This window comes from Gracilinanus agilis, chromosome 2 (assembly GCF_016433145.1).
Source record: "Gracilinanus agilis isolate LMUSP501 chromosome 2, AgileGrace, whole genome shotgun sequence".
Classification (NCBI taxonomy): Eukaryota; Metazoa; Chordata; class Mammalia; order Didelphimorphia; family Didelphidae; genus Gracilinanus; species Gracilinanus agilis.
The window spans coordinates 681,956,520-681,983,453 of record NC_058131.1 but is presented as its reverse complement, the minus strand read 5'-3'; the positions used below and the strand labels follow the sequence as shown (position 1 = coordinate 681,983,453).

At 38.5% G+C, this 26,934-nt stretch overlaps 1 pseudogene; it reads right to left on the bottom strand.

Moving 5' to 3' along the window:
- Positions 1-1,435: 1,435 nt before the first annotated feature.
- On the bottom strand, positions 1,436-2,299 carry LOC123232987 (annotated as a pseudogene).
- Positions 2,300-26,934: the final 24,635 nt, after the last annotated feature.

The window sequence follows — 26,934 nt, the reverse complement described above, 5'->3', positions numbered from 1 at the left end:
TTGACTTTGTGTAAATAATTTACAAGTTTCTCTAATAAAGGCCTTATTTCACAAATGTATGGGCAACCGAAGAAAATTTATAAAAATAAAAATCCTTCCGCAGTCAACAAGTGGTCAAAGGATATAAACAGGCAGTTTTCAGAAGAAGAAATCAAAGCTTTTAGTAGTCACTTGACTAGGGCAGGTAGGTGACCCAGAGGATGGAGAGCCAGGCCTAGACATGAGAAGTCTTGTGTCCAAATCTGACCTCAGACAGTTCCTAACTATCTGACCCTGGGCAAACCACTTAACCCCATTGTCTATCCCTTAAAGTTCTTCTGCCATGTACTTAGTATTGTATCTAAGACAGAAGGTAAGGGTTTTAAAAAAGAGTGGTAAGAGGTAGGAAATGGGGTTTAAGTGACTTAGCCAGGGTCATGTAGTTCAGAACTTTCTAAGGCTATCTTTGAACCCAGGACCTCCCATCTCTATGTTTGGCTCTCTATCCACTGAGCCACCTAGCTGCCCCAATGATATATGTTTTTTTAACAAATAATAATCAACACAATCCAACATATAGCTAATGACCCCCTAAAATATGGATATACTCAGATTGCTACATGAGGATCTATATGTTAAAGAAATTGGGCATGTTCAGCATGGAAAAGAGAAGTGTCTGGGGAGAATGGAGGGAGAGCTCAACACTGTCTTTAGGTATTTGAGGCAACTAGGTGGTGTAGTGGTTCAGGCCAGAAGTCAGAAATACCTGAGTTAAAAATCTTCCTGCCTCAAATGCTTACTAGCTATTGTGACCCTGATCAATTTGCTTAACTTCTGTCTGCCTCAGGTTCTTTATCTATAAAACGGGGACAACAATAACCCCTGTCTCCCAGGGTTGTAAGGCTAAAATGAGATCATTTTTGTAATGTGCTTTACAGATCTTAAAGTGCTAAATAAAGACTATTGAATATTATGCAGAAGGATTTAATTTGTCATTTCTTTTTTTCTTAGAGTGTTCTGTGTATTTATTATTTTACAACAGAATGCCCAAAACAGATCATCAGAACTGCCAAATAGTCAGCTGTGCAAAATAGTATATATAGTGCTTAAGTACAAATGGGAGACACGATTTAAAAAAAAAATACTTTAACACAAATGTATGGTCCTACAAAATAGCATTAAAATAGATGGTCTAAGTGGATTTGCCTCCTTGGACCCACAGTAACTGTTATTTTCCCCCAAACCAATAGAATCAATACACTGAATCATCATCAATTCCATTGTGTGAATAATGGATCCCAATAAATGAGTCTCTTTTTCTAAGAGCTTTTCCTGGCTCCTCTACAAGCATGATCTGGCCTGGATAAAAGGACAACAGGAGTTTCTTGAATGCTAAGTACAGTTAGGTATTCTACATGATCTATAGTCACTGTTTCCATTTTTAGGTAGGATGTACTTAGATTACTTTCTTTGATTCATCATACAGGACAAGGACAAAAGCTCCACCCTTGCCCCTAAGGACACTGGACCAGGCACCCTTGAAGAAAGCTTTGCCACCCTCATCTTTAGCCATCTTCCTCCAGCAGGCAATTTTCCCAGGTATGTGATATCAGCAACTTTGTGCCCAGACTGCATCCTCATTCTCCGCCTTACTGTATCAAAGGGATGGCTAGAGCAGCCACTGTTTGTGCCATCATCCCACATCACAAGAGGAGTGTTCTTAGGCTCTGGAAGCATCTCTTTTGCTGTATCATCGGTTCCAAAGTAGGCTGCTCTATAGATAATAATACCCTACACTAAGACATTAAAACCTTGATGTGAGCCCCAAATTCCATCAAACTTGTTGATTTTCATGAGGCAGTTTCCCTCTCAGTGCCAGATTTCCCAACATCAGCTGCCAAGCGGGTTCTCAAAAAATCCAAAGGGTAGACAAGCAGAGAGAAGTGGCTCCAGCTGCACCACCAGAGGCAGGATTACCAGCAAAATACCTCCAAAATTCTGTGTGCTTGTCCACTCCTCCCCAAAACACCTACTTATGCTTATCCTTAAAGGCGAAGTGAAGGGCTTGGGTGGGGAAATATCTGATGGCATTTGCTAAGCTTTCCTGCCAGAAGGAGAGCATCCCTTGTTCCTTTAGAATTTGGACTATACAGTCCATCATGCCTTTGTACCGCTTATCTGCAGCAATTTGTTTACTTGCATGCTGCCCCTGCAATAGTAGCTTATCTCTCTTGATGGGGGCCACTGAGGTCTTGGAAATAGCAGTGATGAGGCCACCGGCCAAGACATCCTTGGCAAAGAAGATGGCCTGTTCCGTCATTGTAAAAGAGGGGATACGTGGTGGAACTGGAAACAGAAAGCCAGTATGAGACAGCCGAAAGCTGGGGGATGCTTTGCTATTTTGATTTGTCATTTCTTGCCTCAGTCTAGGAGCAGTGTAGATCTGGGACCAACACGTGGAAGCCACAAAGAGGCAATTTAAGAGTAAACACGAAGGAGTCCCCAAATCAGAGTTTCAGAGTAGCGAGATCTCTTGAGACCATTTACACCAGATTTTACTTTAAGAAAGATTGTCCTCTATAATATATGCCACAAGTAGTCATGCAGTCTTTGCTTGTAGTCCTTCAGTAAGTGTGAACTTAGTATTTTCTATGGCAGCCCATTCCACTCTTCTGTAACTCTAATTATTAGGAAATAATTATTATTTTTTCTTCTTTATAGCAAGGCTAAATTTGACTCTGTAACAATTAGAGTATATCAACTGCTTAGGAATGGGCTGTTTAGAAGGCAGTGGGCTCTTCCTCAGCAGAGGCTTCTATATGGAAGTTGAATGATCCCTATCATAGATCTTGTAGAGGAGACTTCTATTTAGTTATGGGCTGGACTTGTTGGCCTCTGAGGTCCCTTCTTTAAAAAACAAACAAAAATGAAATTCTTACCTTCCATTTTAAAATCAATAAGAAAAGTGGTAAGGGCTGAACAATGGGAGTTAAGTGACTTGCCCAGAGTCACACAGTTAGGAAGTGTCTGAGACCAGATTTGAACCTCAGACCTCCTGTCTCTAAGCCTGACTCTCATTCCACTGAACCACCCAACTTCCTCCTCTGAGACCCCTTCTAACTTTGATATTCTGGGACTGTAAATCTAGGGCAGTGGTTTAATTTCTAAATTCATATAGCCCTTAGGGCTTTGTGGCTATGAAAGAAATGGGAAATACTCGTAATACTCTGAGTTGATATTCAGGCAGTGGTGCATCCTGTACTTGATCTGAAGAGTTGCTTTGTCAAATGGGTTGCTTCAAGGTACCAGGCATGGAGAACTTTGAGCTTTTAGGGTCGGTGCTGCTTGTTTTTTTTCGTGATGACTCCAAGCTCTCGGCCATGTTCAAAAGAATCATTGAGGGATGAAAGAACCAGAAGCACAAAGAGATAATTGATCCAGTCAATACATGAGCATAAAGTCAGAGGAACCACTGTAACTCCATTGTTCCCAATAATGCGTAAGCACAGGCCTGCCAAGGAGTCGATCACAGAAGTCAAAAAGCAAATAAATGGTTTAGATCATTCCTTTGGTTTCCCCAGAGACAGGAGCAGACAAGGACAGTTCCATCAAAAACTTGTCCCGCTCCATTGGAAATGGCAACAAGTGTTAGGAATCTTTAGCAATCCAATCCAACCCAATACATATCTATTAAATTCTGGGTGAGAGGCAACAAAGATATAACAAAAAAATAGTCTCTGCCCCCAAAGGTGCTCACATTCTATTAAAGATATAAGCAGATGAATATATTCATTATCATTTGAAAGGGGGAAGGGCTGTAACGACTAAGAAGGTATGGAGGGGTACATGGCATGATGGAGAGAATACTACTTTTGAATTCAGAAAGATCTGGTTTTATATTCCACTTCAACAATATAGCTCTATCATGATGGAATAGATCCTTAGGTCAAATAACACTTATTAAGCACCAATTATGTACCAGGCAATACGCTAAGTGGTGGAGATACAAAGGGAAGCAAGAAATAAACCAAAAATGAACACCCAAAACCAGTCCTTGCTCTCAAAGAGCTTGCAGTCTAATGAGGGAGGCAATATGCAAACAACCAAATTCAAACAAGAAAAAAACAGGATAAATTGGAAATCACCAACAGAGGGAAGACATTATAACAAGGGAAGACTGAGAAGGCTTCATGAAGAAGAAAGGACTTTGGCTGAGAGTTGATGGAGGTTTACAAGTTGTAGATGAGAAGGGAGAGTATTTCAGGCAAGAAGTATGATCAATGAAGATACTCAGGATGGGGAGATGGAGAGCTTTGTGTGAGTAATACTGAAGAGGTTGCTGTTACCGGATGACAGAGCACATAAGGCTAAGTAAGGCATAAGAAGGCTGGAAAGGTAGGAAAAGGGACAGGTCATGAAGGACTTTGAACCCCAAAGAGAGGCTTTTTATAATTGATCCTGGAAATAATAAGGAAACACTGAAGCATGTGTGTGCATATTTGTGAGTATGTGTGTGTGTGCGGGTATGTGATATAGGTAGCTTTAGGTAGACCTGCACTTTAGAAAGATCAATTTGGCAATTGAATCAATTGTCAGATTGAAGGATAGATTGGCACAGGAAGTGAACTGAGGCAGATAGACTAGTTAGAGTCTGGTGCAATAGTCCAGGCACGAGGTGATAGGATCCTGGACTAGGGTGGTAGCTGGATCAGAGGAGAGAAGAGAGTGTAGACAAGAGACATTATAATCTATAAATTACATATATTTGACATATAGATTGGCAAGTGATTAGATAAGAAAAATCGCTTTGACAGATTGGTTGAAGTAGAGAAATTGGGGCAATTACAAAACAAAACAAAGCAAACAAACAATGAAGACAAGTGGCTTGAACTGGGGAAGTGGCTGAGCCAATAGAAGGAGACGTGTGAGAGAGATAGATGTAAAGATGGGAGAAACAAGATCTGGTAATTGGTTGGCTATATGGATGGAATGGGAGTGAGAGACTGAAGATAATTCAAAGATAGTCAAATTGAGTGGACTAAAAAGATGGTGGCGCCCTTGATAACAATAAGGAAGTGTTAAAGAAGCGTCAAGGGATGAGTTAGTGAGAGAAGATAATGAGTTTATTTTTGGACAGGTGAAGTTTGTGATGTCTATAGGATATTCAGTTCAAAATGTATCACAAGCAGTTGGAGAAATGGGACTGGAGCTTAGGAGAAACTAAGGCTAAAAAATACAGGTCTTGGAGATGTTACTGGAAGTAACCTCAAACCCACAAGAGTCAATGACATGATCAAGAACACAGAGAATATTATAAAGATATTTTGTTTTACCAATTAAATATAATAACAAACTTCCACATAAGTTTTCAGAAGTTATATGATCCAAATTGTCTCCCTCCCTCTTTTACCTCACCTCTCCCAAAGCTGGCAAGCAATTCTATCTGGTTATTATCCTGCAAAACATATTTCCATGTTATTCCTTTTTCTAAGAGAATAACCATAGAAAATCAAAACACCAAAACAGAGACCCTGATAAGTGAAAAATTGCATGCTTCAGTCTGCATTCTGACTCCAACACAGAGAATAGAAGAATAGAACAGAGACTTCATGAACATCTATCATTGGGAAACATGGTCTTGATGGTCATTCGACAAAGAAAACAGAAAGATCCAGTAGGAAGGTAGAAGGGGAACTGAGAGAGATGTGTGTCATGGAAATCCAGAAAAGACAGACCTGCAACATGATCAGTAACTACAGTTTAAGAAAGCGGCATTCAACTGGATCCCCAATGAACATCCCTTCCCTGCTCTGAATGGTCTTCCTCTGCTTTACCTAATGAAGTCTCCATTTGTTAATCCTATAATGAGCATCTCTTTTTGTAAGATTTCCAAAGCTCAGACAACAGATGGGCCCAGTTAGTTCTGGCCTATGACACACTCCAAAGAAACCTTGAACTTGACCAATTATCAGTGTCTTTTCTTTGCATAAATTCATGTTGCCTCACTACTTTTTTTCTTTGTATCTCTAGTGCCTAGTACAGTGCCCAACACATAGTAGGTCCTTAATAAATGCTATCATTGAAGTATTGGAACAGAGGGTTTTTTTTAAATTATGTTTGACAATTCCATTTACCCTATTGGATGCTTCAGTGAATGGCTTGAACTCAATATAACTTCAAATGCTTCCAGAACCCAATTAGGAGAGTTGGAGAGAAACTGAAACGGGCTTGAAAGGGAATCACATGGAGCCATGTTCAAATCCTTAAATGTACAGAGAATTTCTGAGGTATGAGGGATCTTAAGGCAATCTGAGAAAGTTGTTGGTTGTAATGGTGTTGGTGGGGTTAGATGGGTGAAGCAGAGGAAAAAACTGAGTCCTCAGAATGATTAAGAATTAATAGAAAAGTCCAAGAATTGACCTACCTCTTAGAGCTCATTTGAAATGGACCCTCTGTGACGGCTATAGGATCTGTGAGCCTATTTTCAGTCTATCCTGAGCATCTATAGATTTACAGTGGTTCCCAAATGTTTTTGGCCTACCACCCCCTTTCCAGAAAAAAATATTACTTAGCCTCCTGGAAATTAATTTTTAAAAAATTTTAATAGCAATTAACAGGAAAGATAAATGCACCTGTGGCCATCACCACCCCCCTGGATTGCTGCAGCACCCACTTTGGGAAACACTGCTATAGAAGCTTGAGGAAACTGTGACCCAAATAGATAAAGGGAATTATCCAGGGCAAGTTAGATAGCAAAATGGAGAAAGCAGGGCCTATCTATAGACAAGAAGACCTGAGTTCAAATCCAGCCTCATATTCCCACTAGCTGTGTTCCCCTGAGCAATTTACTTTACCGCTGCTTCTTCCATTTCCGCAACTGTAAAATGGGGGTAATAATAGCACCCAATCTCCCAGGGTTGTTGTAAAGATCAAATGAGACAATACTTCTAAAGTGCTGAGCACAGTGCCTGGTACATAGAGGTACTTGATAAATGATTATTTCTTTCCTTCTAAGGTGACCGATAATGGCTAAGTTGTGATTTGAACCTGGGTCATCTGATTCCAAGTCCACCATTTGTCCATAATTCTATTAGGCGTCAAAGTAAAGAGTAGAGTTTAACATTCGTTAACTCCTCAACAAGTACAATATTCTCATGTAAAGGGTATTCACTCCATAGGACATTGAGTCTAACGGCATATCAGAGGTTGTCTAACTCAATTCACTCATTTTACAGATGAAAATCCTGAGGACCAGAGAGGTATGGTCACTTGTCACTTGTCCAAGGTCTCATAGGCAGTAAATGGATAAAGCTGGCACCTGAACCCAAGCCTGACTCTAAATTCAACACCCTTTGCTCCATCCCACACTACACCCTGCAGGGAGGACTGCTTTGGACAGAGCTCAGACTAAGTTACCTTTTTCTTAAAGGGAGAACATTCATGCCCACCTCAACTAATTTCCACAGGTCCATCCTAGAGAAAGTAACATTGCACACCACCAAGGCAATACTTATTGTGGGTGAGCTCATTATGTAGGGGACATCATTATATAGGAATTCTCTCTCTCTTTCTCTCTCTATCCATCTATCTATCCATCTATCTCTTTGTCTATCTCTCTCTCTCTCTAGCTATCCATCTATCTATCCATCTATCCATCCATCTATCTGTCTGTCTCTGTCTGTCTTATCTATCTATATATCTATCCATCATCTATCTATCCATCTATCTATCTATCCATCCATCTATCTATCTGTCTCTGTCTGTCTTTATCTATCTATCTATCTATCTATCTATCTATCTATCTATCTATCCATCCATCCATCCATCCATCTATCTGTCTGTCTCTGTCTGTCTTATCTATCTATATATCTATCTATCCATCATCTATCTATCCATAATCTATCTATCTATCTATCTATCTATTTATCTATCTATCCATCCATCTATCTGTCTGTCTCTGTCTGTCTTATCTATCTATATATCTATCCATCATCTATCTATCCATCTATCTATCTATCCATCCATCTATCTGTCTCTGTCTTTATCTATCTATCTATCTATCTATCTATCTATCTATCTATCTATCTATCTATCTATCCATCTCTCCATCTCTCTATCCATCTCTCTATCCATCTCTCTATCTATCTAGGAATGCCCTAAGTCAATGATCCTGAAAACTACCCACCAGCATTGACACAGTTATTCTAAGTGGATCTAGTTGCTGCTGAAGGCCCAGAAAGCTGCTAAGAAGATCTGAGGCTAATATAATCAATCAATCAATCAATCAATCAATCAATTTATTAAAAACCTCCTCTACTCTATACCAGACACTGGAGATACTTGCATTTGAAAGGAGAAGATAGCATAAACACATGTGTACATATACACACACATACAATACATACAAAATCAGAACAAGACAGTTTGGGAGCAAGGGCATTAGCAGCAGTGGGGATCAAATGTAAAGCCATTAGTTTTATGTGCTTTTCTTCCTTTCCCCCTTCCTCCACCAATTACATTGACCAGTTATTTTCAGACATAATGAACAATGCTAAGAGAATCCCTAGAGATGTCAAGATTGACACTGGGGCAAAGTAATTAGGCTTTTCAAAAAATACTGGCAACGAGGGACTGGGTAGGAGGGGGGAGGTAGACTCAAATGATGCAATCTCAGCATTAATTTTCTACTTATTATTGTTTATGAGCTTTGCTTACTTCTTGCATTGAAGGGACTATATATAGATTCCATTCTGTGAAAGTTCACGAAATAAAGGGTTTGGGAAACCATCAGAGCCTCTCTCTTGCTCTAACCCTGAGCTCATGCACTCTTCTAAGTAGAAACATTCTTACAAATATTAATCAATTAAGCAATTAAATAAAACAAAAAAAAACTTGGGAATCAAAAGGTCTTCTGTTCAAATTCAACTTTTCACAGATGTAGGCTGTGTGATCATGGACAGGACATTTAACTAGGTAAAGCCTCAGCTTTCCAATCTATTAATTGGGAATGCTAGTAATAGTACATCTTATGTCTAGTATTTGCCTCACACAACTGTATTGAGGCTTAAGTGACATAACACATATAAAATGTGAACTTTAAAGGTCCATTATTTCTTGTGGCGTGAGCATCCTGTTCATGACATAATGTTAGGCACCATTTCCAGATAGGGAGTCCCATCTAGGCTAAGGAGAATTGCCCGTAGCAATCCCACGGGATTTACAATGAAATTCCCAGACATCAGCAAACATGATTATTTCATTATGTGAAAAAAGAACAGAAAAAGTGAATTATGATGAAACTGTGTACAATTATATAATTTTAAAGGTGAATATTCAATCTAACTTGATAGTGAACAAACATGCAAGGCAGAAGGGCGGCTCAATAGCTAGAGAGCCAAGTGTTGAGATGGGAGATCCTGGGTTCAAATCTGGCCTTCAGTACTTCCTATCTGTGTGACCCTGGGCAAGTCACAATCCCCATTGCCCAGCCCTTACCCTTCTTTTATCTTGGAACCAAGAGACAATATAAATACTAAGATGGAAGGTAAGGGTTTAAAAAATGCCCTGCTTGATGGTGCCCCTTTATGGCTGGTTGGCATTCTTTCAAGCAATGGCTTCTCCAGAGTTGGTCTTCCTCCCTACATATCAGTGCTGTTTCTTACTAGAACCAGGTTTCAATACTTCAAGGCGACATGATTCTCCCCCCACCCCCGGGGATTCTCTCAAGTAATAGAGATGTCAGCCTCTCTACCATTAGCCAGTGATCTAGGAGGGTTGTTAAGAATCCATCACCTTTGTAGCCATCCCGAGGTCACCTCTGAATTGCTGAAGGTTAGTTCTCAGAGGACAGTTTTGCCTTCACCAGTTTGGTCCTAGACACCTTTCCAGCTGTGTCAGACCTGCTCAAGCTTGCATACTTCTTGTATACCTTTGACCACCTCTAAGCTGCAATGGACCATCAGAGGAGAAATTGAAAAGTGGTAAATAGGTACAAAGAAAAGAAAAACCAGCAAGTAATTGATTTCTGCCAGGATTTCAACTTTGCATGTCTTTTTCCATCTCGGGGAAGGGATAAAGCATCCTCCACCCAACCAATGAAGCCAGAGGGCTCCGTTCTAGCATGCTGTGCAGGGGAGCTGCACTGGGGAAACATCTAAGCATCATTCTATGAAGGATTTTGAAATGAGCTAATAGAGATTCACATCCACTTTCAGTAGATCCTGAGGGAACTATAAACTCAATTTCCTCAAAGTCCAAGCAGCTAAGAGCTCTCTAAAGGTAACACAGCATAAAAAATCTATTATGAGAGAACAGAAAACCCTCTGCTGGGTTTCCGGAGAAATCCTCTGAGTGCCTAGCTTAGGCAATAAGACGGGGAGGCTAGCCCTTGGGACGTCAAGGGTCCAGTGAGGTCAGCTGCAAGTCACATTAAAGGGTTAGACTTAGCTCTATAAAAACCTAATCATTTAAAGTACCATCTCCATCATTATAATTCAAGAGAACCAGGGCAGAGATCTTGGGCAATTCCACATTTGGGGAATATGAAAGGTCAGATAATAAGACTCTTAATTGTATTTTTGGAGGGGGAAAACCCTCTAATTATCCAGGATAAATGAAGATTTGCCAAGGTTTTAGTTGACCAAGGTCAGCAGCAAAAATATGTAATGCAGACCAAATGGGCCATTTGCTAATTCTTGATGTTTTATTCCTGATTCTAAATTTTAAATTTCTTGATTTAGACTCATTTCTGTAGGCTAGGCCATCTCGAGTAGGAGTCCTGGTGCCGATACTGGTAAGGGATTGGAAATAGCCAATTGGGGCAGGAAGTACTACTGGGGGATATCTAGGATGAACTAGAAGTGAGGTGTTACCAATTCTAAGCAAGAGACCATTCCCAGGATCTAACCCATAGCAGGAAATCACAGTGTCATGTCAAGAAGAGAAGCCCTGAAATAGGAACTGATAATTTAGGCTAAAATCAAGGAGCCATTAAAACAACTGGGAGCCACAAGGATGGCTCTTGAATGGCAGTTGTTTTTCCATCCTGCTCTACTCTTGTGACCTCCTTTTGCAGTTTTCTTGACAAAGCTCCTGGAGTGGTTTGCCATTTTCTTCTCCAGCTCATTTTACAGATGAGGAAGTTGAGGTAAAAGATGTTAAGTGACTTGCTCAGGGTCATACAACTAGGTGTCTGAGGCTGGATTTGAATTCTTGTCTTCCTGACTCCAGGAACTATACCAAGAAGCCTCCTGAAAGGCAGTAAGAGAGTCATTTGTCCTTCATTTTCAAAGAGGACATACCTTTTTACCTAAGCATTGCTGTTTACTGTCTGCTTCTAATGTCATTTTCCTCCTCACAGGGCTCATAAACCCCAACTTGGCACTGACAAGTATAAGAAGTGTAATTTGAGCTTGTGTCTGCAAAACTGTTAGATAGGTTGTTTGGAAATTTGATCATCTTTTGGGTTATCTCAATAACTAAATTCCTCTGCAATCATGTCATGCAAAAGAAGAACAATCATGTTTTTGCCATCCTTTGTTTTGAATCATACAGAAAAAAAAATCTTAGATTTAGAGCTAGAAGGAATCTCAGAGTTTTAGATTATAACTCCATTATTTGACAAATAGGGAAACTGAGACCTACAGATAAGAGTGACTTACCCAAAGTGACTTACATAGGTAGTAAGTGATAGCAACAGGATTCACACCCAAGTCCTCTGACTTAAATGATTGAGGTCTTGCCATTCTATCATATGATTACGTGTTCTAGTTTGTGAGCCTCTTGGGTTATAATCTGAGGATGTCTCAGGCAGTTGTGCTAATGAAACGTGTAATTCAAGCCAAAAGTTTTGTGAATTTTGCATCTAGAGGGAATTAGAAAAGGGCAACTAACGTGGAAGGCTAAAAGATGAACAACAAAATTAAAAAGCAAGTTCTGTGGATTATGGGGCACTTGTGGCCATCTTTACATATGGGGTGGATAACACAACAAAACATTTTGCTTTAGCATAAAACTATTCTCATCATGATAAAACAGAATCTTGTTCAAGTAAGCTTTCAAAGTAGCCAGTTTTATTCCAATTATGGAATGTCAGGGCTAGAAAGTAAAGTCATGGATTTAGAGTGAGAAAGAGCCTTAGAGATTCTATAATCTAATGTCTTTATTTTAAAGAAGCCATTGAAACCTAAAGAGTGTAAGTGACTTCTCTAAGGTCACACAGGATGTCTGTAATAGAGCTGGGGGTCTAATTTAGGTCTTTTTAGTCTCAAGAAGCATCTTTTCCATTGTACTATGTGGTCAACTACTTATACAGCATTCAAAGTTCAGAGCTAAGGCTAAATACTCCAGGAAGCTTATTCTTCTAGAAAGAGGCATCTTCTCTCATTCTGTGCTACCAGAGTTCCTTAATTCCCATAAAAAGTGGATAATAATAGCACTTATCTCTTGGGGTTGTTGTAAGGATCAGATGATATTTGTAAAATGCTTAGCACGTAGTAGATGTTTAATAAATGTTTGCTTCTGTCCTTCAAAATTCTTCTAGTGATCCTGGATGACTATAAGTCACAGAATTCAGTAGTTATTAAGGAGAAGATCAATGAAAAGTGAGGTCCATGGGAGATGGGAGTGGATTGCAACAAAACTCATCTTCTATTCCCTCTCCCCCTTTTTTTGTAATAAAATTCAAAATAAAAAAAAAGGAATCATGGAAGAAGTGACATGGTGGCAAAAGAGAAATATTTATGGTCAGCAAAAAAAAAATGATTTGGATTGCTATGTGTGGAGATCATTTCATAGAATTAATTGGTGCTGGGTAATTGGATCATGCAGTTCATGGAAAGGTGTCCTGTGCAGGATGAATAGAAAGACAGGAAGGGGCCAGGCTATGGAGGAATTTAAATGTTCAATAGAAGAGTTCTATTGGATCCTGGAGGTAATTGGGAGCTGGAGTTTGAGTTGGAGAGAAATACCGACAGATGCTTTTAGAAATCACTTGGACAGATGAATGGAAAATGGAGTGGAGTAGGAAGAAGCTTGAGTCAGGGGAGACCAGTTGGAAAGCTTTGCCATAGTCCAGGCAGTTGACAATGAAGGTTAGAACTACAATGGCAGCAATATAAATGGAGAGAAGAGGACTAAAATGAGAGATAAGCATCAGCAACACAAGAAAATGTGAGTGATAGAGCTGAAAGTGATTGGTCAAGAAAGATGAGGATTGACTGAGAAAGTAATAATAATAATAATAATAATAATAATATACCAATATAGAACTTTTGAGTTCTCAGATTTCTTTATATATCATCTTATATGATCCTTATAACAACAACCTTGGAAGGTAGGTCCTACGGGCATTATTTTTCCAATTTTATAGATGAGGAAAAATGGATATCAAAGATATTAGTTGAATTGCTCAGGGCAAAACAGTAAATATAAGAGGAAATATTTGAATCGGTGTCTTTCCGATTCCAGATCCAGCACTAAGCTACTATTCCCTGTTTTCCATTGACTGGGTACTTGTGAACCAATTGGGAAATACCTTCTGAGTGACCTCTGAAACTCTCTCTTCCGCTTATGCCAACCATTGCAGCTAGTCACTGGATGGAAAGGTTGGAACCCTTCCATATTTCCATATCTTGGCTTCACTGGGAGCCATTCATCTTCTTGGAAACCAAAATGGAGATGCATAGGGCTGTGATGGGACAAACCTTTTTGTCAGAAGGAGCCTGATAGGTTACCCTACCCGTTCAACTATCTGTTTGGGCTACTTTAGTTATCTTTAAATTCTACTTTGCCTTACTGGACCCATGTGGATATAACTCTGAGCTCAATCCTTCCATTTTATAGATGAGAAAAATAAGACCAGGAGATAAAATTAGCTTTAAAGGCATTTTAAGGAATGACAGCAGTCACTCTGACAGATAATCGTAGACCTAGAGTCATAATAAACCTGTATTCAAATCTCTTCTTTGATGCCCACCAAGTGAGTAACTATAGATAAGTCTCTGAGCCTTGGTTCCCTCGGTGCCAAAATGAGATGTTGTATTTATCTTTCAGGATTATCACATGCCAAATAGGACAAGGAATATAAATTGCTTTGCAGGTTTTAAAGAATGATAGAGATACCAATTATTATTTTTCCACATATTTTGAAATTTTCTGTCATATTCAAAAACCACTAGTGACCATTATCTAAGGGATGTAAAGGTTTTTTTCTTTTGTGTGTGTGTGTGTGTGTGACTGCTGATAAAGAGCAGAAATTGAAACTTAAGTTCACTCATTTAAAAAATATTTGTTGAATGCCTACTATGTTTAATCCACACAGAGCTTTCCCATGATGATTTGATTAAAAGCCTTGCCCATTATGGGAAAAAATGAAAATGGGTGCAGGGATTCTGACTCTCCTTACCTTGCTCTAATTCCTTATCCACTATACCTCTTTAACTCATAATGTAGTCCATAGTGCTTCTAATAGGACTGGAAATGACTAAATAAGATTATCTTGAGAGGTCAAAGGAAGGCTGATATCCATAACACTCACATTGTGGGGGGAGGTCAAATTAAAATGCAATCAAGAAATGTTTAACAACGTTATGAGAAAATACAATAAAGATAATGTTAATTTGTGATTTTCTAAGTCAAAATAGGGATTGGTTTCTATGTGAGTTTGATACCACTGATCTAGTCCATCTCCCCTATCTCAGTAGCAAGTGCTACAAATCAACCCAGATAAAGGAGAATCCATTTCATTCATAAAGATCTAAATTGACCCTATACCAAGATAAACTCAGATTGGCTGAATGACCTGAATATAAAGAAGGAAACTATAAGTAAATTAGGTGAGCACAGAATAGTATACCTGTCAGATCTCTGGGAAAGGAAAGATTTTAAAACCAAGCAAGAACTAGAAAAAAATACAAAATATAAAATAAATCATTTTGACAACATTAAACTAAAAAGTTTTTTTTACAGACAAAACCAATGCTACCAAAATTAGAAGGGAAGCAACAAACTGGGAAAAAATCTTTATAACAAAAGACTCAGACAAATGTCTAATTACTCAAATATACAAGGAGCTAAGTCAATTATACAAAAAAATCAAGCCACCCCCCAATTGATAAATGGGCAAGAGGCATAAATAGGCAATTTTCAGGTAAAGAAATCAAAAGTATCAATAAGCACATGAGAAAGTGTTCTAAATCTCTAATAATTAGAGAAATGCAAATCAAAACAACTCTGAGGTATCACCTCACACCTAGCAAGCAGATTGGCTAAAATGACAGCAGGGGAGAGTAATGAATGTTGGAGGGGATGTGGCAAAATTGGGACATTAATGCATTGCTGGTGGAGTTGTGAATTGATCCAACCATTCTGGATAGTAGAACTATGCTCAAAGGGTTTTAAAAGACTATCTGCCTTTTGATCCAGCCATAGCACTGCTTTGTTTATACCCTAAAGAGATAATAAGAAAAAAAAAGACTTGTACAAAAATATTTATAGTCACACACTTTGTGGTTGCAAAAAATTGGAAAATGAGAGAATGTCCTTTGATTGGGGAATGGCTGAACAAATTGTGCTATCTGTTGGTGATGGAATACTATTGTGCTCAAAGGAATAAAAAACTGGAGGAATTCCATGTGAACTTGAATGACCTCCAGGAATTGATGCAGAATGAAAGGAGCAGAACCAGGAGAACATTAAACAGAGAGGCTGATACACTGTGGTACAATCGAACATAATGGACTTCTCTACTAGCAGCAATGCAAGAATCCAGAACAAGGCTGAGGGACCTATGAGAAAGAAAACATTCAGAGGAAGAACTGTGGGAGGAGAAACACAGAGGAAAAACAACTCCTTGAACACATGGGCTGATGGGGATATTATTGGGGATGAAGACACTAAATGATAACTCTAGTCCAACTATCAATAATATGGAATTAGGTCTTAATCAATGATACATTAAAACCCAGTGGAATTGTGTGTTGGCTAAAGGGCAGGCTAGGAGGGTTTGGGGAAAGGGAAAGAACATGAAACATATAACTATGGGAAAATACTAAAAAAAAAAAAAGATCTAAACTGAGATCTCAGACCTTCCACAGAGAGGAGAGATCTCTTGCCTTATGAGTCATTTCAACAGATGGAATCAATAATGGCAACTCTTATTGTTAAGGAATTTGGAGGTTTAGAAAGCTCTGTCTTCACAACAATTTTGTGATAGAGGGAATACAATATTACTGGCTATCTGATATATGAGAAAACTGAGGATTCAATATAGGTAATAAATATCAGAGCTAGGATTCAAACCTAGGATTTTTCTTTTGGTTTTATTTCTATGACACTAATCATGATCATACTCCATAAATCAACCCCAATCTTTTAATTTCCCCAAAAAACCTGCTGGAGCTATATCAAGAATCAATAACAGGGCAGTTAAGTAAGTGGCTCAGTGGATTGAGAGACCCAGACCTAGAGACTCAAGGTCCTGGGTTCAAATTTGGCCTCAGACACTTTCTAGCTGTGTGACCCTGGGCAAGTCATTTAACTTCAATTGCCAAGCCCTTATTGCTGTTCTGCCTTGGGACTGACACTTAGTATTGATTCTAAGATGGGAGATAAGGTTTTAAAAAATCACAAAATAGGAATAAGGCCCCTCAAGGGCAGGGCTATCCTCAGGGGAAAATAATATGGTCTTAGAAATGGAAGGAGCTCAAGAGATTATCTGAACCAACCTCCTGCTTCTTGAAGCAAGTGAAATTTATCTTGAAATGACAATCTCTCTTCTTCTTTCTCTCCCTCCCTCCCCAGTCCTTCCTTCTTGTATCATTGTAGTTCTCCATATCCACTACCAAACCTTCCCTCAAGAAAGGATCTGACATCGGATTCAGAATCTTCTTTCCAATAAACACAACAAATAATTATCTGGTGTTAAATGAAGAGCAGCAGGATGAGAAACTCCTTACCTCCTGAGACAACCATTTCACTTTCAATTAGTTTTAATTGTTCAAGTATTTCCCTTACAAACTCTCCTTGGCTACTGGAGGTGGGGGGAAAGAGGTGGAGAAAAGAATATGAGTCATGTAACCAAGGGAAAATATTCTAAATAAAATAAATAAATAAATTTATTTAAAAAAGAATAAAAAAGAAGCATACAGAGGGAACACTGACAATGCTTTGCACACAGGAGTACTTAACAATAACTGCTTTATTCATTCAATATTATTTAAGAATGTAAGCATGATAAGGCTCTTGAATTTATATCAGTAAACTGCCTTATAAATTGTAAAAAAAAAAAAAAAGTATTTTCCTTACATTAAACCTAAACGTAATTCTTTGCATCTTCTCTCTGTTGCTCTGAGTTCTCCCCCTCAGTTAAAGGGGACAAGACTCATCTTTTCCACAACATCTCTGCGAATGCTTGAAGAGATCTGCCATTTTCTCCCAGTCATTTCTTCTCTTGGCTAAAAGTCCAAGTTCTTTCAATTAGCCCTTGGCGTGCCTGGAACATATTCGGTCTTAGCTGGCCTCCCTGATCTATGCATGAAGCTTATTTTTTGAGCCAAAGTTACAACACTTTACATTTCTTCCTTTTTTTTTTTTTTTTTTTTTAACCCTTACCTTCCGTCTTAGAGTCAATACTGTGTATGGGTTCCAAGGCAGAAGAGTGGTAAGGGTAGGCAATGGGGTACATTTATTTCTATTAAGTTTCATCTCATCTGATTTGGTCCAGGGTTCTAGTCTGTCAAGATTTTGACTTAGCCCAGCAGTAGTTGAGATAAGGTCTCATTTAACAGCATGCTATTTTTCAACATGAACCAATGCTTTGTTCATGAACATCATTAAGCCTAAAATGAATCTCCTCAGAGGACCATGGTGATATAGAGGCAAATGTGTGAACAAAAGGTACTTGGGGAAAAGGTGGGGGGAAATGATTTTGTTTTTCTGCTTGCTATATCTTTAAAGGAGGAAGGTGGGTGGCTAAGCAGGTAGAGAGCCATGACGGAAGGCAGGAAGACCTGAATTCAAATCCAACCTCATCTCTGTTTCCCTTAACGAACTGGAGGAGGAAATGGCAGACCACTCTAGTGTCATTGCCAACAAAACCTCACGAAGAGTATTGGAGTGGTATGATCTATAGGGTCACAAAGAGACAATAGACACAATTCAATGGCTGCACAACAAAATGTCTTTGAAGTTAATTATGTTAATTGGTTAAGTGGACCTGAGGTACTGTAAATAATAGACAAAAATACTAGTTATTAAAATAATAGTTATTTTTTTATTTCCTCTTTCTTCAAATCATCCTTTACGTCACTGCTAAATAATTTTCCTTACTCCTTATCCATGTCAATTCTGAGTTCAGATATCTTCACTGGCCCTCACCAAGTCAGGCTGAAACCTTGATGGCTGGGATCTCAGACTCTCCACAATTTGCCACTCTTCTCATTGTATATATATATCACATACCAGTCAAATGGAATTATTTTCTCTGCCAGGAATACGTCTTGTGCTTTCCTGTCTTTGTGTCTCTTCCCTCCCTCCCTTTTTTGTTGGAATTCCTGCACATTCCATAAAGCTTAAGTCATGTGCCATCCCCTCAGTAAAGAATTCTATGATGCCAGTTCTCGGTGATACTCTTCCACAGACCTCACTAAACTCTTTACTCTGCATTTTCATGCCCAATCCCGATAATATGTTTATATTGCTAATCTCTATTTGTATCTTGGGCATTTAGGTGGTGTAGTAGAGAGAGTGGAGGGCTCAGAGTCTGGAAGAACATTATCTTCCCAGGTTCAAATCTGGCCTCACCAGGTGTGGGATTCTAGGCAAATCACTTCATCTTATTTGCCTCAGTTTCCTCACCTGTAAAAGGATCTAGAGAAGGAAATGACAAACCACTCCATTATCTATGTCAAGAAAACCACAAATGGAGGTCCCGAAGAACCAGATAGGACTGAAAAACAGTTGAACAAAAGATTTGTCTCTTAGTCTCTTATTATACCGCAAGTTCCCGGTGGGCAAGGACGGCGATGAATTCAAACTTCAGATCCCTCCCCCACCTCCGGACTAGCCCCACATTAGGTACACAACAGGGTTTAATGAGGGTTTCTTCTAGAAATGACTATCAACAGCACATTCAGGGCTACCCTTGGGTTCACTGTTCCTGTTTGTCCAGGCAGCTCAATATGAAAACCGAGGGGGAAGTTCAGGAAAGTGAGGCTCTTTCTGTCCTGCTGTTCACCATGGAATAATCAAACATGACTGGAATTTACAAGGGAAATGATAAGGGGCAATCTCTCTTTTGTTGTTGTTCCTACAGTAGCACAGGACCATCTTTTTAGAGTGGAGCTGACTCTCGAGAATTTTGCAGAAATAAAGCCTTGAAATAAAGCACCATTATATTGAAGTCTACTTTACCCTGCCGGATTTTTTTTTTTAAAATAATATTCGACAGCCCCGGGGGTTTCTTCTTGCTAAAAGGAGGGAGCCACTTGGTTTAGGATGGACCCTGACTGTGAATGCTTCATCACGGAATTCAGCAATGACATTTAATAGGCTGCTCAGAGACTGATTTTCCATTAAACACGTTACTTGGACTAATGGCCCTTCAGAGGCTGGTTAATTTTCCAAAAATGAAGCTAGCACGCTGGCTTAAAACCCTCACTTCTTTAGCCCACTATACCAGACAAATAAGTTAGAGCTATTCTGGACTCTATCTTCCAATCCGCTATAATTTGTAAATGGAGGGAAAACCTTGGGTAGGTGAAAGAATTTTACAAATACAGCAAGATATCGAAGAGAGAGGCCCACATTTGAAGTCAAGAGTTAAGGATTTAAATCAAGGCTCTGGGAGTTGGTCAATGAAAATGACACTGGATTTAGAGTTAGAGAAGGGGTGCAAATTCAGACTTCTTTATGACCCTGGACAAGTCACGTACTCTCTTTAGAACTCAGGATTCTTAGATGGCCCCTAAGCTCCCTCCTAGCTATCAGTCTATCTATCATCCTCTTTATTTTCTGTCTGATATGTAAGAAGTCACCCCTATCTCCCTGGCTCTCACCTTCCTCCTTTGTAACCTGAAGACATTAGACCTGATGATTGCTAAAAATCCTTCTAGCCACAATATTTTACTGTCCTTAAAAAAATAAAGGCATTTATTTATTTATTTACCAAACCTAGCAGCTCATTTATTTATTTATTTAGTCTTTCAATTGTCCATTTATTTTATTTAATTTAGAATATTTTAGATTTTATTGTCTTATGTGAAGCCACATGGCTTAAAGCCGTGGGTTGATGCCTATAGGTTTCCCAGCTCTGAAAAAATGCCCCTTCACATTCCTTTCTTCTTGCCCACCTTCCATGGCAAGGGTGTGAGGTGAATCTTTGCAGACGTGTTAATTTACATTTCTTTAATTATTAGTAATTTGTAACATTTCCATATGGGAATTAATAGGTTGGATTTTTTCCCTTGAGAATTATCTGTTCCTAGACTTTAACTTTCAAGCTTTAACTACCAGTTGGGAAATAGCTCTTATTCTTATACATTTGAATCAGCTTCTTAGCTATCTGACAAAATGGATCTAAATTCACAGAAAAAAATAATACATTTTAGGATCTAGTTAATGTTTCTTTGCTTGATTATTTATTTATTTTGATTTTTAAAAAAATATTATTACCCTGCAAAATCCACTTTCATATTGCTCATTGTTGTAAGAGCACTTTCATACAAAACCAAAACCCCAAAAAGAAAACTGCAGTTACACTGATGTGAAAGATAGCATGCAATGATCTGTATCCATCCATCTGACTTTAACAGTTTTTTTCTCTGGAGGTAGATTTGCTCCACTATTTACAAAAGCTTTAAGAGAATTTTTTCTTTTAATTTTTTTTATTGGAGAGAGAAAGTCAATGCTTGTTTTTTGAAAAAATAAAATAAAAAGAAATTTGCCTTTGTTTATTGTTGCTGGGCATTGTAGATATAAATGAATATTATTATCAGTAGAAGTATTATAAAGTAGAAAAGCTTCTGGTCAACATTTCAGACTCAATTAGAGTCTGGGGAAATGGTAGAATCTTGGTAATGAAGAGTACCCAGTCCTTTGGAAGAAGATGACTATGGAATTTGGTTGAATTATGGAATTCTTTGACCTGAAAAAGGAATATGCAGAGTAGCAGATTAAGGGGGTGCTGGACAGGACATTATGGATCAAATTCCCTTATCTTATAGAAGAGGAAATTAAGTCATAGAAACATTAAGTGACTAATCAAATCACTCACATAGTAAATAACAGAGCCAGTATTCAGACTCAGATGGTCTTGGTCCTAATCTATCATCCTTTCTTTTATATTCCTTTATAGGAAGTATGCGGTAGGTCAGAATGAGGAAGGTGAAGCTGTGAAAGTGAGACCAAATTAGACAATTCTCTGTGATAACTTATATATCATATATTTGTTTTCTTTTAATTCCAAGTATGATAAAATCTACTTTCATTTGGGGGTGAATGAGAGTTTTAAGGGTGTAAGGAACTTGAGAGTTCATTTAGTCAAGGCTCAGGGAAATAGATGAAATGATTTAGGCAAGGTAAGAAAGCATATTAATGGTGGATCTGGAATTTGAACCCAAGCCCCCTTAATTTCTATTCCAAAGCAGAACTGAAAAGAGAATAGAACCCAAATTTCCTTTTTCTTAGCCCAGTATCATTTTTATTGCACCTGGAATATTAACTTAGCACAGAATCCTAGTACACTTTCATAGAGATTTTTCAGTTATTTAACGGCATTTGAAAAATCTAAATGCCATTTTTACTCTGCTATCTGACTTTTTCATTATGATTTTGACTCTTATCTTAACTACACCTACCATTTAGATTCCTATTTCTTTGCCAAGAAAACCCCAAATGTGGTCATGAAGAATAGAACACAAATGAAATGAATAAGCAGCAATAACAAAGTCCTTTCCTGCTCTAAAAATACATTGATATGAAAGTTTATTTGAAAATTTGCTGAGATAATCAGAAAAAAATTGGTAAGCCAAAAAGATCGGCTCTTCTCCTCAACTTCTCTTTGGCCTTCATGTTATTCACTATAGTTTATCAAACCTGAATTTCTCCTCAGAAAGAGGTCAAAATCTAACCCCATATAACCCATCAGCCAGGAAAAACACCTTCTCTCTTCTCCCTAATTTTTTTTTTTCCTTTGGGGCATTCGATGACAACATATGAGATGGCTGGGATTTATATCCACATATTTGGCAGCTGTTGTTGGATCTGCTCGGGGGCCGAGAGATATAAATCTCATTTGTGTGTGTGTCTTTCTCTAAGACTAAAAGTTATTTGTTATTTGAATCCAAGTGCCTCAGAGGATCAGTAGGGGAATAAAGCTTGGCCAGGAAGGTTTGGTTAGGTACATTTTTACAGAGCTCTCTATTATCTTACCCTTTTCTCTATCTCTTCAAACTCCCTATTATCATTTTGAAAAATAACAATCACATATAAATATTAAAGCCAAATAAGGGATAAATCGCCCTAGCCCTCAGCGGGTTCCAACTATCACTAGGTTAAGAGCTCATCTGGTTTTTATTCCCATTTCTGCTCTTTGTTCTTTCCTTAAGTTGCTGCTGGAGAGAGGCTGAGGTTGGCATTGGAGCAATGGGAGGTTGCGGTTGCCATCTTAACTGTGCAGCCTGGTAACCGAAAGGAGGTACAAGCAATGAAAATGCTTTCTGAATGTCCTGGCAAGCTCTTCTGTCTCTCAAGAAGTAGGACTTGGGGACAGAGGGAATACTGTGCCCCAGCCAAGTGCTCTTTGAATCTAAATTCTTTATAAATGGAGACTTATTATCCATCTGATAGTGCATCTATAGGGGAGAAAACACTGACCTGGGCTCTATTCCTGGCTTAGCCACAGTATAAGTGATCTTGGATAATTCTCTCATTCCCTGGCCTCAGCTGCCTTCTAGCTTGAAGAAACTCTAAGTCTTAAATTCTCCAAACATTCCCAACTCAAGTGACTGAGGAAATGAACTCTCAAAGCCAAGTCAATTCTCACAGGGGCCCACCCTAAATTAAAAAAAAAAAAAAAAAAAAAAAGAGCATTTTGGATTGTCTTAAGTTTCTCTTTCTGGGTCAGGAAATGTGCAATTGCACATCTTCCTTCTGATGCTCACTGTATTGTATACCCCTTGAAGTGTGGGGATGGATATCCCCAACAACCTTCTCTAGTGGCACTGAGTCAGAGGCAGTCCTAGCCAAAATTGTAATGAAGATGAAATTTTTTTTGTCAAACTTCATTTTCATTCTTGTTTTCTATTATTCCTTTCTCCTTGGTACCTTTCCCCCAAGGCTGTACAGTGTCATCATATTGCTTCAATTTTCAGGGACCCCTAATTTATGGAACTTTACCCACATGCCTTTCTTTTCCATTCTCTTTCTCCTTCCTGGTCTTAAATATCCTCAAAACCTACCTTTATTTTGCTCTTTTCCCTTTAAATCTATGGGTTCTTACAGTTTTATGAGTCATGAATCACACTGACAATCCGATGAAACCTACAAACTCCTTTTCAAATAATGTTTTTAAGTGCATCAAGTGAAATACATAGGATTGATTACAAAGGAAAATAATATCAACGTGAAGTTATCGACATTTTGAAAAGACAATCATGGACCTGATAGACCCCTATATCTCTCCCATGAAGTCAGTGTATGCTGCTCAATTTTTAACAACTGGATTTCTGGGGGTGGGTTGGGGTTGAGGCGAGATATACCTACACTACTTGGAAGTTTGTTTCGTGTGCTGCCACATACATACCAGGTAACATGGGAATTTTAATGGCTGTTTTCAAAATTTTACTTCAAAGTGAGAATTGTAAGACTTTCAGGGAGAAGCAACAAAAGGCATATTTTTGGGTGGTGGCCCTTTCTTCTCAGCAACTAGTAACCACAACATAAAGGCATCTGTCTACTCAGCCTTTGCCCAAGGCCATTTTGACATATAACACTCAGCACACTCTTGCTCATTAAACTAGAATGATTGTACTGGTGCCTTCTAATACTAGAGTCTTTCAGTGCTGATTATAGGGCAAGAGTGTGAGAATTTAGACTTCAATTGCCATAGATGTGTGGGTAAGATGGTCAATTGAGATTGAGTTATGATCCTTTGCTAGCCTTGAACTTGGGAGGGAGACATAAAGGGCACACTCAGCCTTGAAGGGTATGGCAATGTGCACTGAATGTCAAGGAGAATGGGGTGTCTTCAAGCTTGTTGAGGAATTTAACCAATGGAATGAAGTCTACTGGAAAATATTGCTAGGCTGAGCCACAAGTATAGAGTCTCATTGTGATCATTTTGACTCTTGCAATCTTTGGCAAAGGCATGTCCTAAGAGAGAGAGAGAGAGAGAGTGACTCAGAAAGATGATTAGGAAACAAATGAATAAAAAATAACATTTATTAAGGGCTTCATATATGCCAGGCACTGCATGACACACTAAGACTGCAAAAGCAAAGAACAATACAATCCCTGCCTTCAGTGAACTTACATTCTCTCTCTTTTTTACTATTTATTTATTTATTTGTTTGCTTGCTCATTTATTTATTTATTTATTTATTTATTTGTTTGTTCGTTTATTTGTTTATTTATTTATTTGTTTGTTTGTTTATTTATTTATTTTAACCCTTGTACTTCGGTGTATTGTCTCATAGGTGGAAGATTGGTAAGGGTGGGCAATGGGGGTCAAGTGACTTGCCCAGGGTCACACAGCAGGGAAGTGGCTGAGGCCGGGTTTGAACCTAGGACCTCCTGTCTCTAGGCCTGACTCTCACTCCACTGAGCTACCCAGCTGCCCCCACTATTTATTTTTTTTTTCCAATTACATGTACTTAAAAAAACCCCTTACCTTCTGTCTTAGAATTGATACTATCAGTTCTATGGTAGAAGAGTGATAGTGCTAAGTAAGTGGGGTTAAGTGACTTGCCCATGGTCATGCAGCTAGGAAGTATCTGAAACCAGATTTGAACCCAGTTCCTCCTGATTCCACATCTGGCACTCTATCCACTGTGCTACCTGTCCCAATAATTGCTTAAATTTTTTTTTTTAGTTTCAAATTCTCTCCCTCCCCTCTCCCTTGTTTAGAAGACAATTAATTTGATATAGTTTATGTGTGCAGGCATGAAAAACATATCTCCATATTAGTAATGTTGTGAAAGAAAACATAAAAAATAAGAAAGAAATTATGTTTTGATCTGCATTTGGACACCATACGTGCTTAGCTTAGTGCCTGGCACATAGTACACTTAATAAATGCTTGCTTGCTTCCTTCCTTCCTTCCTCTCTTTCTTTCCTCCTCTTCTTCCTCCCTCTTTTCCTCCTCTTCTTCTTTCTTCTCCTCCTTTTCTTTTTCCTTCTCTTCTTGCTCCTCTTCCTCTTTTTTCCTCCTCCTCCTCTTTTTCCTCCTCCTTCTCTTTCTCTTCCTTCTCATCTTCTTTTTCCTCCTCTTCTTGCTCCTCCTCCTCCTCCCTCCACAAAATAATGAATATAGAAAAATGTTTTATGTGACTGTACATTTCAAATCTATTTCAGATTGCTTACCTTCTCAGAGTGAGTTGAGAGGTTGGAAGGAGTGAGGGAGGCAGGGTGGGAAGGAGGATGAGAAATTGGAACTCAAATTGTAAAAAAGGAATGTTAAAAATCATTTTTACAAGTAACTGGGGGAAAATAAAACATTATTTAAAAACAAATTAAAGACATTTGATGAAATAATGTAAGAAACGCAGCAATAGAATATTTGCTCCATAAACTTTGGGCACACTCTCTTACAAATACATATTGAGACAGTGGGAAGAGTGGCTACTTCAGTCAGTTAAAAAATCAACAAGTATTTTACTACCCATTTAATATATGCCAGACTCACGGTGTAAAGTGCTGGAGATACACAGAGACAAAAACTAACAAGCAAAAAAAAGACAGTTCCTACCCTCAGAGTTCACAGTCTAAATGGGAGACGACATGTAAACCAAGAAGCCCAGAACCTAAACTACCTATTTACAAATCAGGGATATAAAGTATATAAATACAAATATACAAATATATCTATAAAATATAAAATTGGAGATAATGACAGGGGAGGACACTGGTATCAAGAGAGACAAAGAAAGACTTCTTGCAGAAGATTCTTAGTAGGATTTATTTATTTTTTGGACTTTAAAATTTTATTTTATTGATTAATTAAGAAAAATTTTCCATGGTTAAATGATTCATGTTCTTTCCCTTCCCTCCTTCCACCCCTCTTCCCATAGCCAGTGCACAATTCCACTGGGTTTTACATGTGTCATTGATCAAGACCTATTTCCATATTACTAATATTTACACTAGGGTGATCATTTAGAGTCTACATCTCCAATCATATCCCCAATGAACCATGTGATCAAGCAGTTGTTTTTCTTCTGTGTTTCTGCTCCCATAGTTCTTCCTTTGACTGTGGAGAGCGTTTTTTCTAATAAGTCTCTTAGAAATGTTTTGGATCATTGCATTGCTGCTAGTAGAGAAGTCCATTACATTTGGTTTTACCACAGTGTATCTGTCTCTTTGTATAAGGTTCTCCTGGTTCTGCTTCTTCCACTCTGCATCAATTCCTGGAGGTCATTCCAGTTCACATGGAATTCCTCCAGCTCTTTATTCCTTTGAGCACAATAGTATTCCATCACCAACAGATACCACAATTTGTTCAGCCATTCTCCAATTGAAGGGCTCATTTTCCAATTTTTTTGCCACTACAAAGAGTGCGTCTATAAATATTTTCGTACAAGTCTTTTTCCTTATTATCTCTTTGGGGTAAAGACCTAGCAGTGGTATGGCTGGATCAAAGTGCAGACAGTCTTTTAGCGCTCTTTGGGCATAGTTCCAAATTGCCAGAATAGTTGGATCAATTCACAACTCCACCAGCAATGCATTAATGTCCCCATTTTG